This window comes from Anas platyrhynchos, chromosome 10 (genome assembly GCF_047663525.1).
Source record: "Anas platyrhynchos isolate ZD024472 breed Pekin duck chromosome 10, IASCAAS_PekinDuck_T2T, whole genome shotgun sequence".
NCBI lineage: Eukaryota > Metazoa > Chordata > Aves > Anseriformes > Anatidae > Anas > Anas platyrhynchos.
The window spans coordinates 7,931,666-7,944,224 of record NC_092596.1 but is presented as its reverse complement, the minus strand read 5'-3'; the positions used below and the strand labels follow the sequence as shown (position 1 = coordinate 7,944,224).

The following is a 12,559-nucleotide window of genomic DNA, read 5'->3' as shown; positions in this document are numbered from 1 at the left end:
CACGGTGTGCACACACACTCATAAGGCCATGTAATTGAAAGCACCGGGGCACTGCATCATCGCTGATTTCATTTACACGTATATGCAGCCACAAATCACATCACCTCTACATTTTGAGTTCCTTAAAGGCATCCTAAATGTCAAAATGTCAAAACTGTATCCAGGATGAAAGCTCCTGCATTCCTAGGCCGAGATCTGCTGTGCTTTCCCACGGCCTCAGAAGCAGCAGAAATTAGCCCAGGCACAAGCAGGTCCTCTGCTCACACCTTCTGCCATCCTGTTAAGCAGGTACCTGGCTCCGACACCCCTCAGACATTCAGCAACTCTCTCCTCCACCCTACAGCTACGTGGCTCAGCTACTCCACCACAGCATCACCTCGCTGGGATGAGCTGCTAAAGCAGAACAAGCTGGGGGAGCTCTCGCTGCCATCCACATCCCAGATTAACCACACAACACCAAGTCCCTAAAGCCAGGTCACAGCGTTGCCACATCCTCAGCCCAAGCAGTGCTGCTGAGATCAAAACTCACTCTGTGGGTGGATTTCCTTCTCGGCAGCATGGGCAGGCACCAGTCCTCCAGCCCATTGCCGTGCTGCTCCCAGCTCCTGCTCAGGCTGCTCCTTCCAGCTTGGCTCTGACCCCCTTGGGCACCTCCTTATCCCACTGCTCCAGCCCAAGCAGCATCTAGGAAGGCTGGGCTGGCTTTCCTGCATTGCTGCTGACCTGAGGAATGAAGGTTGCACGAGCCTTAGAGTTTACAAAGATCTTATGTGGGGTGGAACGCAACAACTCTTAGAAATATTTAGAATAATTCTTGAAAGAGGAAATGAAAAGAGAATATCGTATCCAAAATGAAGATGAGTCTCTGATGGTGAAGCATAGTAACTCAGCTTGGCATATGGCCAATAGCCTGGACTTAAAATACCCTTACAACTGTTCCAGCTGATCACTTCCACTTTTTAAAACATCAGTATCTTGATTGGCAGCATTACCTGAGGGTACTGGTTCCTCCCAGGACAGATGGCTGCAGCGAGGAATGAAGGCTGTTACCAAGTCAATCACTACGCTGCTCCCTGAAGTCTCAATGGGCTGGTACAACTCGGTCTGTTTTAATAAACATGCAATAAATAATGACCCACCTGCAACGCTGTGGCAGAGATTCTTTCTTCTGCTGGCTATCTTCCTCTACCGTCCTGTTCTAGCCTGCTGGATCATCCAAAAAGCCCAGGCAAACGCATGGCTGAACTGCTGCATCCCTCTCAAATTTGGGTCCTGGATAAAGCATCATTTGACACTTGACAGCTTGGGATCTTGCCGCTTCTGGAGTAAAGCAGGTGAGCGTGAAAGTCTAGAGCAAAAACCGAGCCTGACAGTGAAGTGCTTTCTCTGGGGAGAAACAGCTCCCCGGCTGCTCATCTGCTGCACCTCGTGGCAGTGGGCTGCAACAAAGCCATGCCCAAAAGGAACGGGGAGGAGAAGGTCGGCTGATTTCTTCAGCCTGGTTTGCAGATCAAGTTTCAGTCACACAACAAATAGGACCTATACTCAAAAAATTAGAATAAATGAAGTACATCTAGGTATATGCAGTGCTCAGGAACAGCGCACAGTAAGCAGGTAATGGTACAGCCACACATCAAGCTAATGTAGGAGCCTCTTCTCCAACCTTAGCCACCTGTGGCACACCCCAGAATCAAAACTAAATATACGTGGCATTTCAGGCTGGAACCTCAGCTCTGTACTGACTTTTTTAAAAGCCAGAAACCCTCCATTAAACCTAAGCAGCAGGCAAACCAGCTGAACCAAACAAATGACTAACTGCATGCCCATTGCCAACGACAGCCGATATTGGAGGGGGCATGTGGGAATGACAGATGAGTGCTCTTCTTCAACCTAGATCCTCCTGAAAGCTCAATAAATTAGCAATTTTGTCAGTGGCAGCAGCAAGGCACCATGCAGTCACAGTGACGGGTGTAGGACAGGTAGAAGTGTGTCCAGTGGCTGGTCTGGCAGCGCACACCAGGCCTGCTCCCTGCTACTGCCTTCCCTTCACTTCCATCGGATGCCCCAGCTTCTTCCTGCCTTTCCCTTTGCTGTTGCTCCCTCTGAATATATTTCTGCATTGTTGCTACTTCTGGCGCAGCGTCTGCCTTCTGCTCATGTTCCTACTTGGGTGATCGCACAGCCGTCGGATCTGCAGCCTCTCCACCTGCCCCCCAGTTATAAGGCAGGCTGAGCCCGAGGACCCCATTTCCTCCCTGGGCCCTTCTCGAAGACCCCGTAACGATGCTGTAGGGCAAGGGAAAATCTCATGCTTACCTGAGCTCCCAGCTTGGCCCATCCGCATGGAGAGGGGGCCCTGCTGGCCCTGTGTCAGTCACCAGCACGGAGCCCGAGGAGCTCCCTCTGCATACCCCCAAATTTACCAAAAGCTGTGCTTCGGGGTACGTCTGAGAGCAGTGTGGTATGGGGGGACTCAGCACTCAAGCTCACATCTGAAGTACAAGATTTACCTCTTGTCTCTGCCTAAATGCATGAAAAGCTTTTTTTTTTTTTCCCTTTATGATGAACAAACCCAAGTTTGTGTCTTCCTGCACGAGGAACCACACGATGCCAGCGTGAAGGACACCCTGTAACCTCTGTAATCTCATACACCGTATCATGGCTCTCTAAAACATACCTTGCACTCATTGAGATAAACCTGACAGGCATCTCACGTGAGCTAGGGGCTGACACCGTCCTGTGTACCTACTGTGCTGCTGAGCCAACAGCAGGCTCACAACACACGTGTACCCCACAGGCTGTGAAAAGAAAAGAGCAGGAACGGCCCCATTAGGGAACATAGGAGCCATTCAAGGTCTTCTCAAGATTAACGGCATTTTTATGGAGATTGAGGCGCCCGCCTTTCTGCTGAGGCTTTCAAGAGGGAGCCGCAGGAACTTGACTTAAAATCAAATGAAGCTACTTATATGCATAAAGTTAACCAACCACTTAATTAGTTTCCTAGTCAGTCTTTTTTTCCTTAAATGAAAGAGGGGGAGGCATTCGTGTTCATTTTTCGCACAATTAAAACCTTTTTTTTTTTTAAAGGAAGGATTGATATTTTGCTTTCTATTCAAAGGGAAGAGATCTGGCGTACAGAACCATGCCATCCTCTAAAAGAAATTTAGTGCTCATCAAAATCACCCTGTACTTTAATATGCCTCTCTGAGCATCTCCTTTCTTCGCTAACAGCTGGTTGCACCATGGGCAGACAGCACACTTCTGCACCGCAGCACATTTCTTCCGGTGTCTCCTTTTGAAGAGACAAAAGGAATAACAAGACGACGTCAAGGGGAAAATGGAGGAAGACAGCCGCTCTGCGGGGCCTTGCTTGGGTGGAAAACAGTTATTTTCTATGCTTTGATAAGAAGTGGCATCCCTACTGTTTTACACCTCCTCCCTTCCTCAGCTGCTCTGTCCCTTATTGCAAACTCCACAGCTAAAAGAGGGGAATTCTCCCTTCCCAAGCACACCATCCCGAGGTTGGTCACCCAGGGCATCAATACACACTTACACTCCTCCGACCCATCACGGTTCTCAGGCTGGCTTCACTCTTGCTGTTTTTCTATGTTATATCATCTTGAAAATAGCATCTGCTTGCTGTCATCTGGGTATGGTTTTGGCTTCTAAATGAAGGGGGTCCAAAATGCTGAAAAGCAGGGTTTGCCAAGGAGCCTTCCATCACAACACAGCTAGACACGGGCTGCTTAATAGGTTGGTTTTAGACCCGTTACAGCTCTGTACGATGTTATCCTATCTGTATCAGGATCCAATCATTTTGCAATCAAATGAAATTGAATGACTTGATTGTATCACATCACCTGACAGTCTTGGCTGGGCACATAAGCAAATGTCAGCCCTATTACTGTTTGAGGATGAAGTGTCTCATTGTAAGGACCTGTCCTGATGCTTCGCCAGGGTTTACTGGCTATTGAGAAACAGATATCACGGGGCTGAAAGGCTGCGGTCATCATTTTGGACAAGGAGAAGGAGACAAACGTGAGGCATTGCTTTGAACTCATTTCTCTCCCATGGTTTCAGCTGTAGCTCTGGCAGATGACGTGGGAGAGAAGCTTGCGACGTGTGCAGACGTTTCAATAGCTGTATCTGCTGTTTTACATCAGGAGATGATGCCAAGGTACAGTTATGTTATTTTGGTTCTAAAAGGTAGAAGAATGAGAGTTTTTCAGAACCTCCGTGACTGCTAATCTGCAGTGCCTTCGTTATGCGTTTCAGCACAAAGTGAAGAAAAAACTGATTTTCTCTGTTTCTGTCTCCCCAGAAATATCCATAGGAAATATCCAGGGACAGGCATGGAAATCAATTGTTTGTTCATGAACTGAAGGAAAGACAGTGTGAACAAGGCTGCTTGCTTCCTGAACAAGTACCAGCAATTCATTACATGCTTTAGAAGCTCCACCCTGCATGAATTCTGACTTTAATGTTTTTATCTGCCTTCCGATTAAACTTTAAGATACTCACCACTATTTTGTTTTGTTTCTTTTCATCAGATTCCCCTACAAGTTTCTGGGAACCTCCCTCAGGTCTGAGAGGTTGCCCTAACACGGTCAGAGTGAAACACTCCTTTTTAAAAGGAGCATGGTGCAGTCCAGAAGCTTGGAAGTCTCGTGTAATCTACTAAGCAGGCAGAGGAATAAGGTACCTAGAAGGCCCTTGTCCACTGATTCCCAACCTCTCTTCTCATATCTTTATCTTCCTTCATCATCCTGCTACATTCTAGTATCTCCACTGGATCATTAAAACTTCCTAACACATGGATGGGAGGTAAGAAGGAAGAGATACCTCAACTTGTGAGAAAAGTCACAGATACTCAGGAAAGCTCTTACACTCTTCAGAATTAAGATCTAGTGGTCTTGGATTAGCTTGAAGAAAGCAGATTCAGAAGGAAAAGAAGGAAAGGAAAAATAAAAAGGCAGGGAGAGGCTTACTTTGAGAACTTGCTTTTTGCCTCACCTAAAGAGCCTGATCGTTTGTCCGAGCTTAACAGAAGTACTCCTTACAGGGCAGCAAGAAGAAAACCTAGCACTAAATAGCCTGAAATCTGGGTTCTAGGTATGGCTACATGGTGAAAGGAGGATAAGATGACATAGTAGCACTTACCACATGAGGCAATTAGGATGAAATGCTAACAGCATCCTCACATACGTTGTGACTGCAGCCAAGCAGCGCTTGGTCCATGGCGAGCTGCAGCAGAGTGCAGTGGAGCAGCAGCTGCAATTCACGTTGATGGCTGCCTGAAAGAAGAAACCTTTAATTGCCAATGAATTAGTCACCTTTCCTCTATTATTTTAGAGCACTGTGTAAGTTCTGCAAGAAATATACATGGGAAAAGTTTAACACACCTTTTGCGTCACGACTGTTGGTAGCTAAAGATAACAGACAGAGATGCCACTTCCTTCTGTCCCCATGTTTCGGGGTGGTGGCAGCCACTGGCAGGCAGAGGGCTGATGCAGACGTCTGTGTCGTTTTTTCTGATAAGACCTGACAACATTAACAAGATTCAGGAACCACTAGTCACGGCGAAAGATCAGAAACAGCTTCGCTTTACTCCTGAATCCTGACAGGAAAAAAAATGTTTAAGTACTGAGAGTGGCATATCAGAATGGGAGGAGGAAAGAGGAAAAAAAAAGACAGGGGAAAAAGCTAATTACAATCTGCAGCCAATTTGAAACACGTCTCAGGGCCTCACTATCAGCACTGTGATCAGACATTTCACCCAGCCCACAGAGCCTGATAAACACCAATATTCTGTTATTAACATACTGCCTTCCAGTATCTGTTAATGCTTGTTAATGCTCCTTCAGAGGCTAGGAGAGCCCTCCCTGTGATAGTATTTTCCCCGGTATCTTCATCTTTTCTTTTTCTTTTCTTTTTTCTTTTCTTTTTTTTTTTTTTCTTCTGTGGTCCCACGGGAATCAAACAGCAAGAGTTTCTTGCCAGCTCCTTTTGACATCTCTGAGAAGGTTATCTGGGATCCTAATGGTACATCCTAAACTTAGATTCAAAAGCAGAAAATCATTAATGGCCTCCTGTGAGCAGTGGAGATTCTGCTCTTTTTAAGGCTTCAAAGTTCCCTGCCGTGGATTGAGCCAGTCTGGTCTTCTGACATGGCACAGCTGCCAATCATCACAGTCAGTGCCCTCACTAAGCAAGGCATTTCAGAAGCTGCACGACCCAGCCAGACAAGACACCGAGCAGGGAAAGGCAACAAGTTGCTCAGATCTGCACGGCGTTATTAGGCACAGAGCTGGGAGCCTGCGTGCTCTCAGACACCAGCTACTTTTCCCCCTACTCTTCACCTCTGCCTGAAAGGGAATATATCAACAAAGGGAAACTTTAGCAAGAGTTTAATCAAAGCTCCAGGCAAAAGGGCCAGAAGCCTGCCCGTGTCTGTTGAAAGGCTGAGAAAACTTTAAGGTCTGCTGTCTGGCAGTGCTGGCACTCATTATACCGCCTTCTGGACTCGTTATTGGGCTAAAATGGAAGGTCCATTTCTCCCAAGTGTAGGACTAGGAAGGAGAAGAGGATCAGGCCCAGTGACCTGCACACACCAGCTGTCCTTGCCTGATGTTGGCTGTGTCGCTCCCCACACGTATCCCGGTTGCTCTGCTTGCCTCTGGCTCTTCGACAGCGGAGACACAGCACATTTCTCCTTTTTTGTCTGCAAAAGCGATCATCAAAGGAAAGGCAGCGTTCCTCCTGACAGGGTATCTGTAAGGATCAAAGGCAGACAGTTGATTTTCTCGAGCTGGCGTTTGAAGCAGAGAAAAAGCAAACAGTCCTCGAGCAAAGTCGCTCTGCCTTCCACTCCTACCCCTCAGCTGGGATGAGGGCTGAGATCAGGGAGGTGAAAGGGCTCCTGCTGCTGAGGAGGCTGCTGTCCTGCTCAGCAGCTGCTTGGCACTTCGTATGCATGGCACGAGAAGCAGAGAGCACAGCAGCTGTGCTGAAGGACCCCGTGTCTATTTAGTGGCAAAAAGAAGTAGGTGGCCAGTCTCTGACCAGCCTGCAGAGAACACCATCCCCAGTCACATCTCACACCATGGGTCCACCTTCACTGCTCGCATGCTCACCCAGGTAGCATCCACAGGAGGTACGGAGGGGTTTCTGATGAGGAAGATTTTTACAGAAGGTATTTTTAAAGGCCTCTTCTTCTCCCATCAGGTCTTGGCAGTCCCAGTGGGGAAGGGAGCAAGAGAGGAACGTGGAAAATGGAGAGGCAGGTAGCTTGAGACGTGCTAAAATTGTAAGCAAGTAACTGTGAGGAAATAAAAGGTCTAACTAAACGGAATTGTCTTGCAGGATTTGATGAGTTCTTGTCTATGAATCTGACTGAATCTATTTAAAAAATCAACTTCCATCCCAGTATATGAATTTCAGAGTTTGTAGGAGCTACTTCAGTGTACACCATTGGTAAACACAGCTCGTTAGGGCTGTAGGACTGGAAATGCCCAAGCACAGAAGTAATTGCACAGCAACTTTCCTTATAATGAGCAAATCATGTTCCTTGATGAGATCGATGTCTCTGAGACCACTGGTATCATGAAACCTTCCTTGCCAGTAAATTAAAGAAAGCCATACTTACTCTGCTAGACTTGTGGGAAGCTGTAGGATGGGTTTCTTCGTGTATGGTGTACACTCTGGTATTCCCTGCAGCCTTGCACTGTAAGAACAGTTCACCACAGCAGAAAAGTGAGAGGAAAGCCATCACTACACTCAGGTTGTGTGCTCTGCTAAAAAGTAAGGTAATGAAACATAAAGCTGGCAACAATACCTAACCTCCAGACAAGAGTCCTCTGGAAAAAGATGTGATCAGGTAATTAATGGGTGTATCATAGTGTAAATGGGCAAAAGGGCTAATTACGTTTGTAAAAACCAACCTCCATTCTGCTATTTTCTGATTGCCGAGTTCTTCAATTTGCAGCCTTTGTAACACCAGTTTAATGTAACTTTTTGTGTACAATAAAGAGCTTTCTTATTAGCTGTGCCTTGTCTAGTCTCTTACTTGCATGCCTGCCTGGATTGAGTCACAGTACAATGAGTCTCTTGCCTCCTGAAGTCATGTAATTATCTCAGGATCTTAAATTAAAAAATAGGGCTCTTGTAAACCTCTCTGCTCTAAAGAAAATATAAGTAGGCGCAGCCAGTATAACCAGTGTATTTGTGTCTTTGGAGAGCCCAGAACAACAGTTTTGAGAGACATCAAATGTCTTGTGTATCCTAATAGAAAACTAATTATTCTGGCAACTCTTTCAACACCACCCCATTAGGGAACTCTGTCATCCCAGCGGATATTTATGGGAGTAAGTACTTGGAGAAATCTTGCTGATGACCCTGCTGTTATTACTTCTGCTTCTCCTAAAGATAAATCTCCCCAGTCTTCCTGGGAGAATAAACGAACCCAATGCTCAGAAGCACTCGTGATCCTTGCCTTAATCCCCTGGCACGCTCTTCTGGGTCTGGATTTCCAGATACCAGCTGCTAATTTATGCCCTGGCTCCTCTGTCCTTGCCGTAAGCTTTGGGGATACGAAGGGACTGAGGAACTACTTCAACTCCTGCAGTTGGAGTGTGCCTATTTGTAGAAGATGACACAACTAACTGCAGTGTGCTTGGGTAGCTCCTACCTCCAGGATTGTCCTCTGGAGTGTCAAGTGTGCTCAGCAGCACTGAGAGAGGCTGCAGATGAGAGACTTCCAGTTATTTTTAAGCCATCTCTGACACACAGGCAGTTCATGTTTATGGAATATGGTGCAGGAGATAGCTTAAAACCAAAATGCAACTCCAGCTACGCATATCCAGGACAAACCTGAAGTGAATGATACCCTCTAACTTCCTTCCAGGGCCGTTTCAGTGGCAATCAGAGCAAGCATTTCCTGCAGAAACAGTTCATATGAAATTTATAAGCCTTCCCTTGGGGAGGAAACATCCATTTCCTCTTCTACCTGTCATTCTTCTTCGTTTATTGAATCAATAAGGCATGAAATTTGGCAGGCTTTAAGTAAAAAATGAGCTGTTCATATCAAAGAGAGCCTGGATGGATTAAAAAAAAAAAAAAAAGCTGCTAGAATCTACATCCAGTTAATAGGAATAAAAATAAATAGAAACAGAATCTAAATGTAAATGAACATTACATCACCACTGGCATTTAAGCTCATTTTCAAATACAGAATTAGAAACAGATTTAACTAGCTGAAACTTGCTGTGTGCTCGTACACACAGAGCTGCTTTGGGGGGACATGGGGCTGAACATTTTGTCTCTAAGTTCTGTTCCCCAAACAACGTGTAAGGGGAAATTCTTACTGGCAAGGAGGAAGAGGGATTACACAGAAGGCGCAAATCCCTACTTTCTGGTCAAAGGGATAGCTGAGAGGTTAAGAGGATTGTAATGAACAAGCTCTTGTTTCCCTCTTCCTTTGTAAGCTGCTGCAAGATGTCAGCCAGTGTGCCCTGAGTGAGCCTCGCTGCTTCTGGATGGAGTCTGACCGTCTGCTGTGCAGCACCTTCTGTGCCTCCAGCCACTAAGAGAGGTTTCTCCACCAGCTCCGACAAGGGAAGCCCATTACTGCCATGCACTTGCATGATGAAGGTCCATCTGTTGAGGGTAATTTCCCTGAAATTGGTAGCAGGAGGGCAGTGCCCTTTCTGTGGGGCTATCCTTGTGTAATCAAAGGCAGGCAGGGGGTCTGCAGCTGAGACAAAACCTTCCAGCTCCACGGTGAGGTACTCTTCGGTCTGAAGGGGCAGCTGAGTATCATACCACTGTGTCCTGCCCTCAGGGATGACAGCTGAGTCCTTGCTTGGCTTGCCTCTCTGCACCCTGAAAGTTCTCACCTCTTACCTGTGGAGATCACTGTTCAAATACCTGTGTTTCCCTCCTTACATAAGGGAAGAAATTGCTGGTAGTTGCTCTAAGCTAATATTATCAGTGGGTCACTGCAGCTTTTCCAAGTGTCTTTGAGCTCCTTTGAGCTCCAAGGGCATTTTTCAAAGATACCCATCCAGTTCTGTGCTCTAAGTGCCAACCTGATGAATATAATTTTCCCCTACTCAAAGATGAGCCATTCTGTTCAACTACAAGCATGGGGTCCATCATTTAGATGAAGATGCAGTGATAATATCTGAGTCTGGTTCTTCTGAGCGTGACTGTGTCCCACACTGCCTATTAAAGAGCAAAGTTTAACGTTCCTCTCACTCCCACTAATCCTTTTGTGTAATGTCACATTACGTATTCACTTCTACAGCTATTTTTGTAGTTCAAGGTCTTAAAACTTGCATCCTCCAGCTTCAATTTCCTTTGCAACTGCATCACATTCAGCAGTACAGATTTGTTCTTCTTTACTAGCACATAAATACACAGAATTAATTTTTGGTCCCACTGAAATTGCAACAACTACACATTTCTTTTCTTGGAGACACATTTGGTTAGAGATCTTTCAAGTTCAGGCAGACATGGCATAACAAGGGGGATATAATTTCTCCCTCCAGTCACTGCTACAGTAATAAGGCTGCAGACAGACCCCATACAGGTCCTAGAACTCTGTGAAGTTCTTTTACTAGCCTTTATTCTGCCTGGTTGATTTTATTAGGATGTTAGCACAGAGTCACGCTGTAATCAGCGGGAAGGTCTTGTTTATTGCTAGCTTGTTTGAAGACAAGCAGAGCATATAGTCCCAATGAGGTAGGATCTAATTACTAAGGTTTTAAAGAAAAACCACAGTGATGAGATGGGGTATAAGGTACGGAAAACCACACGCAAGAAATCAAGACTTTGCTGGCTGTGCTGTTATTCATACAGAATCGCCGTATTTGGTTGAAATACAGGACTAATTTTAACCTATTTTGTATTCTGATCAATTATCTTTGAAAACCTACAGCTTACTGTGATGACTTGAGAATACCTATTTATGAGTTGTTAATCTCTACTGACACAGAGATTTGTTCCTAGCACTCCACAGCTGCTCTTACCAGTCTTCAAACTCACTCCTGAAGTGTAGGAAATGTATTCAATTGTCGGGTTCACCTCAAATGGCAGATGCACATCGAGAGGCTTCCTACATTTACTGTTAAAACAGGTAGGTTTCCTCTGGAGAAGAAGTCTGTTTTGTGTTTGCTAGCTTCAGTTCAATTTACTCAGCATCAAGCAGATTAAAGGTGAAAGCGTATAATTTAATTCTAGCAAAGAAAAAGGTTAAACCTTAATTATTAAATAAGAAAGGAGATTACAAAAAAATAAAAATAAACAAAAAAGTAATTTTAGCATCAAATTTCTTTCCCAGCTGACATCTCAAACCCTTGAGGCATGCACCAGCCATACAAACTCAAGGCACAATTTTGCAAACTGAATATACACCATGAATACTCTCTCTTAAAGTAAGATCATAAAAGTTCGTGCACATGGACACCTCTGCAAAGGAGAAACCTGCTTAATTTCTTCTCCCTTCTCTTGTTAAAAATGGCATTCACATCCATTTACCCTGTCAACCTGGTGCATCTTTCCATTTGCTGGGGCAGAATGGCCCCTCCTGTACAGGATGTTTGGGGTGAAGCTTCTCTGAGTTACCATTCCATGGCTTTCTTCTCATTTAGGCTTTTAGGCTGATTTCTTCTACCTTAAATGGTCTTTCAGCAGACCACTGTATTTTGAAGACTGCCATGATAGAAATCACGAAAAGCACAACTCTGCTAACATTGAACAATTCCACTAATCCCACATGACAATTCTGCCAAAATTGCAGCCCAGCAGGATTTTGATTTCTCAGGAAGACTGCGGGATAAAACATGAATAAGCTGGAAGACAAAGCAGGTTTTTCTCCCTCCTTTGGTCACTTTTGGGAGCTCACGCCATCACATTCATCTTTCACAGACCTGGACCTCATGGGTCAAAACCCTTTCCTTACAAAAGGCTCCCACCTGGGAAACAAGTCAACTTCGTCTGAGGGAAAGCAAGTGTCTAACAGAAAAGAGTTAGAGGAAATGATTCACTAGATGAGCTCACAGCTCATCTCCAGTGTTTTGTCCAGATGCTTGTCTCCAGCACCCTGTCTTCAGCAACGGAGTACTGACAGATGCTTCAGAAGTTGAAAAATTTGGAATAATCTGCATAGGCGTTAGTCATTTCACTAAGCCCTCACCAGGAATAATCACCATGTCCTCCCCAGGAGGAGACTCTTCTCCTGGGACACTGGATGCCTTCCTCTGTCTTTCATCACATCTTTTCATTTTGCTGCCTGACTTAACAGCTGCGTCTCTTTATCACTCTGCAGAACAATGCTCAGGACACTGAATCTTTTGGACTTACGGATACTGTGCTCCACAGGGAGGAACACTGCATGTCCCTAAATTCAGATCAGCTTCTACAGATGCTGAGAGTTACACCGTGACCGCAGATCAGCAGCAGCCGTGGTTAAACTGGCTGGATTTCTGGGCAGATAGGAGCTGTGCAGCCCAACAGTGAGGCAAAGATATGTTGGTGATACATCAGGGGATTAATCAATTAT

General features: G+C 45.5%; 1 protein-coding gene across 1 annotated transcript in view; it reads right to left on the bottom strand.

Moving 5' to 3' along the window:
- The window catches only part of C10H8orf48 (chromosome 10 C8orf48 homolog), a 92,288-nt gene that overhangs the window by 27,386 nt on the left and 52,343 nt on the right, over positions 1-12,559 (bottom strand). Inside the window, exons 15-21 of the mRNA XM_072043162.1 lie at positions 7,646-7,723; positions 6,625-6,771; positions 5,403-5,617; positions 5,161-5,294; positions 3,554-4,199; positions 1,140-1,539; positions 530-723 (exon numbers count right to left, since the gene is read on the bottom strand). The gene's annotated coding sequence lies outside the window, so the exon portion shown is untranslated. The remainder of the gene's footprint in view (positions 1-529; positions 724-1,139; positions 1,540-3,553; positions 4,200-5,160; positions 5,295-5,402; positions 5,618-6,624; positions 6,772-7,645; positions 7,724-12,559) is intronic.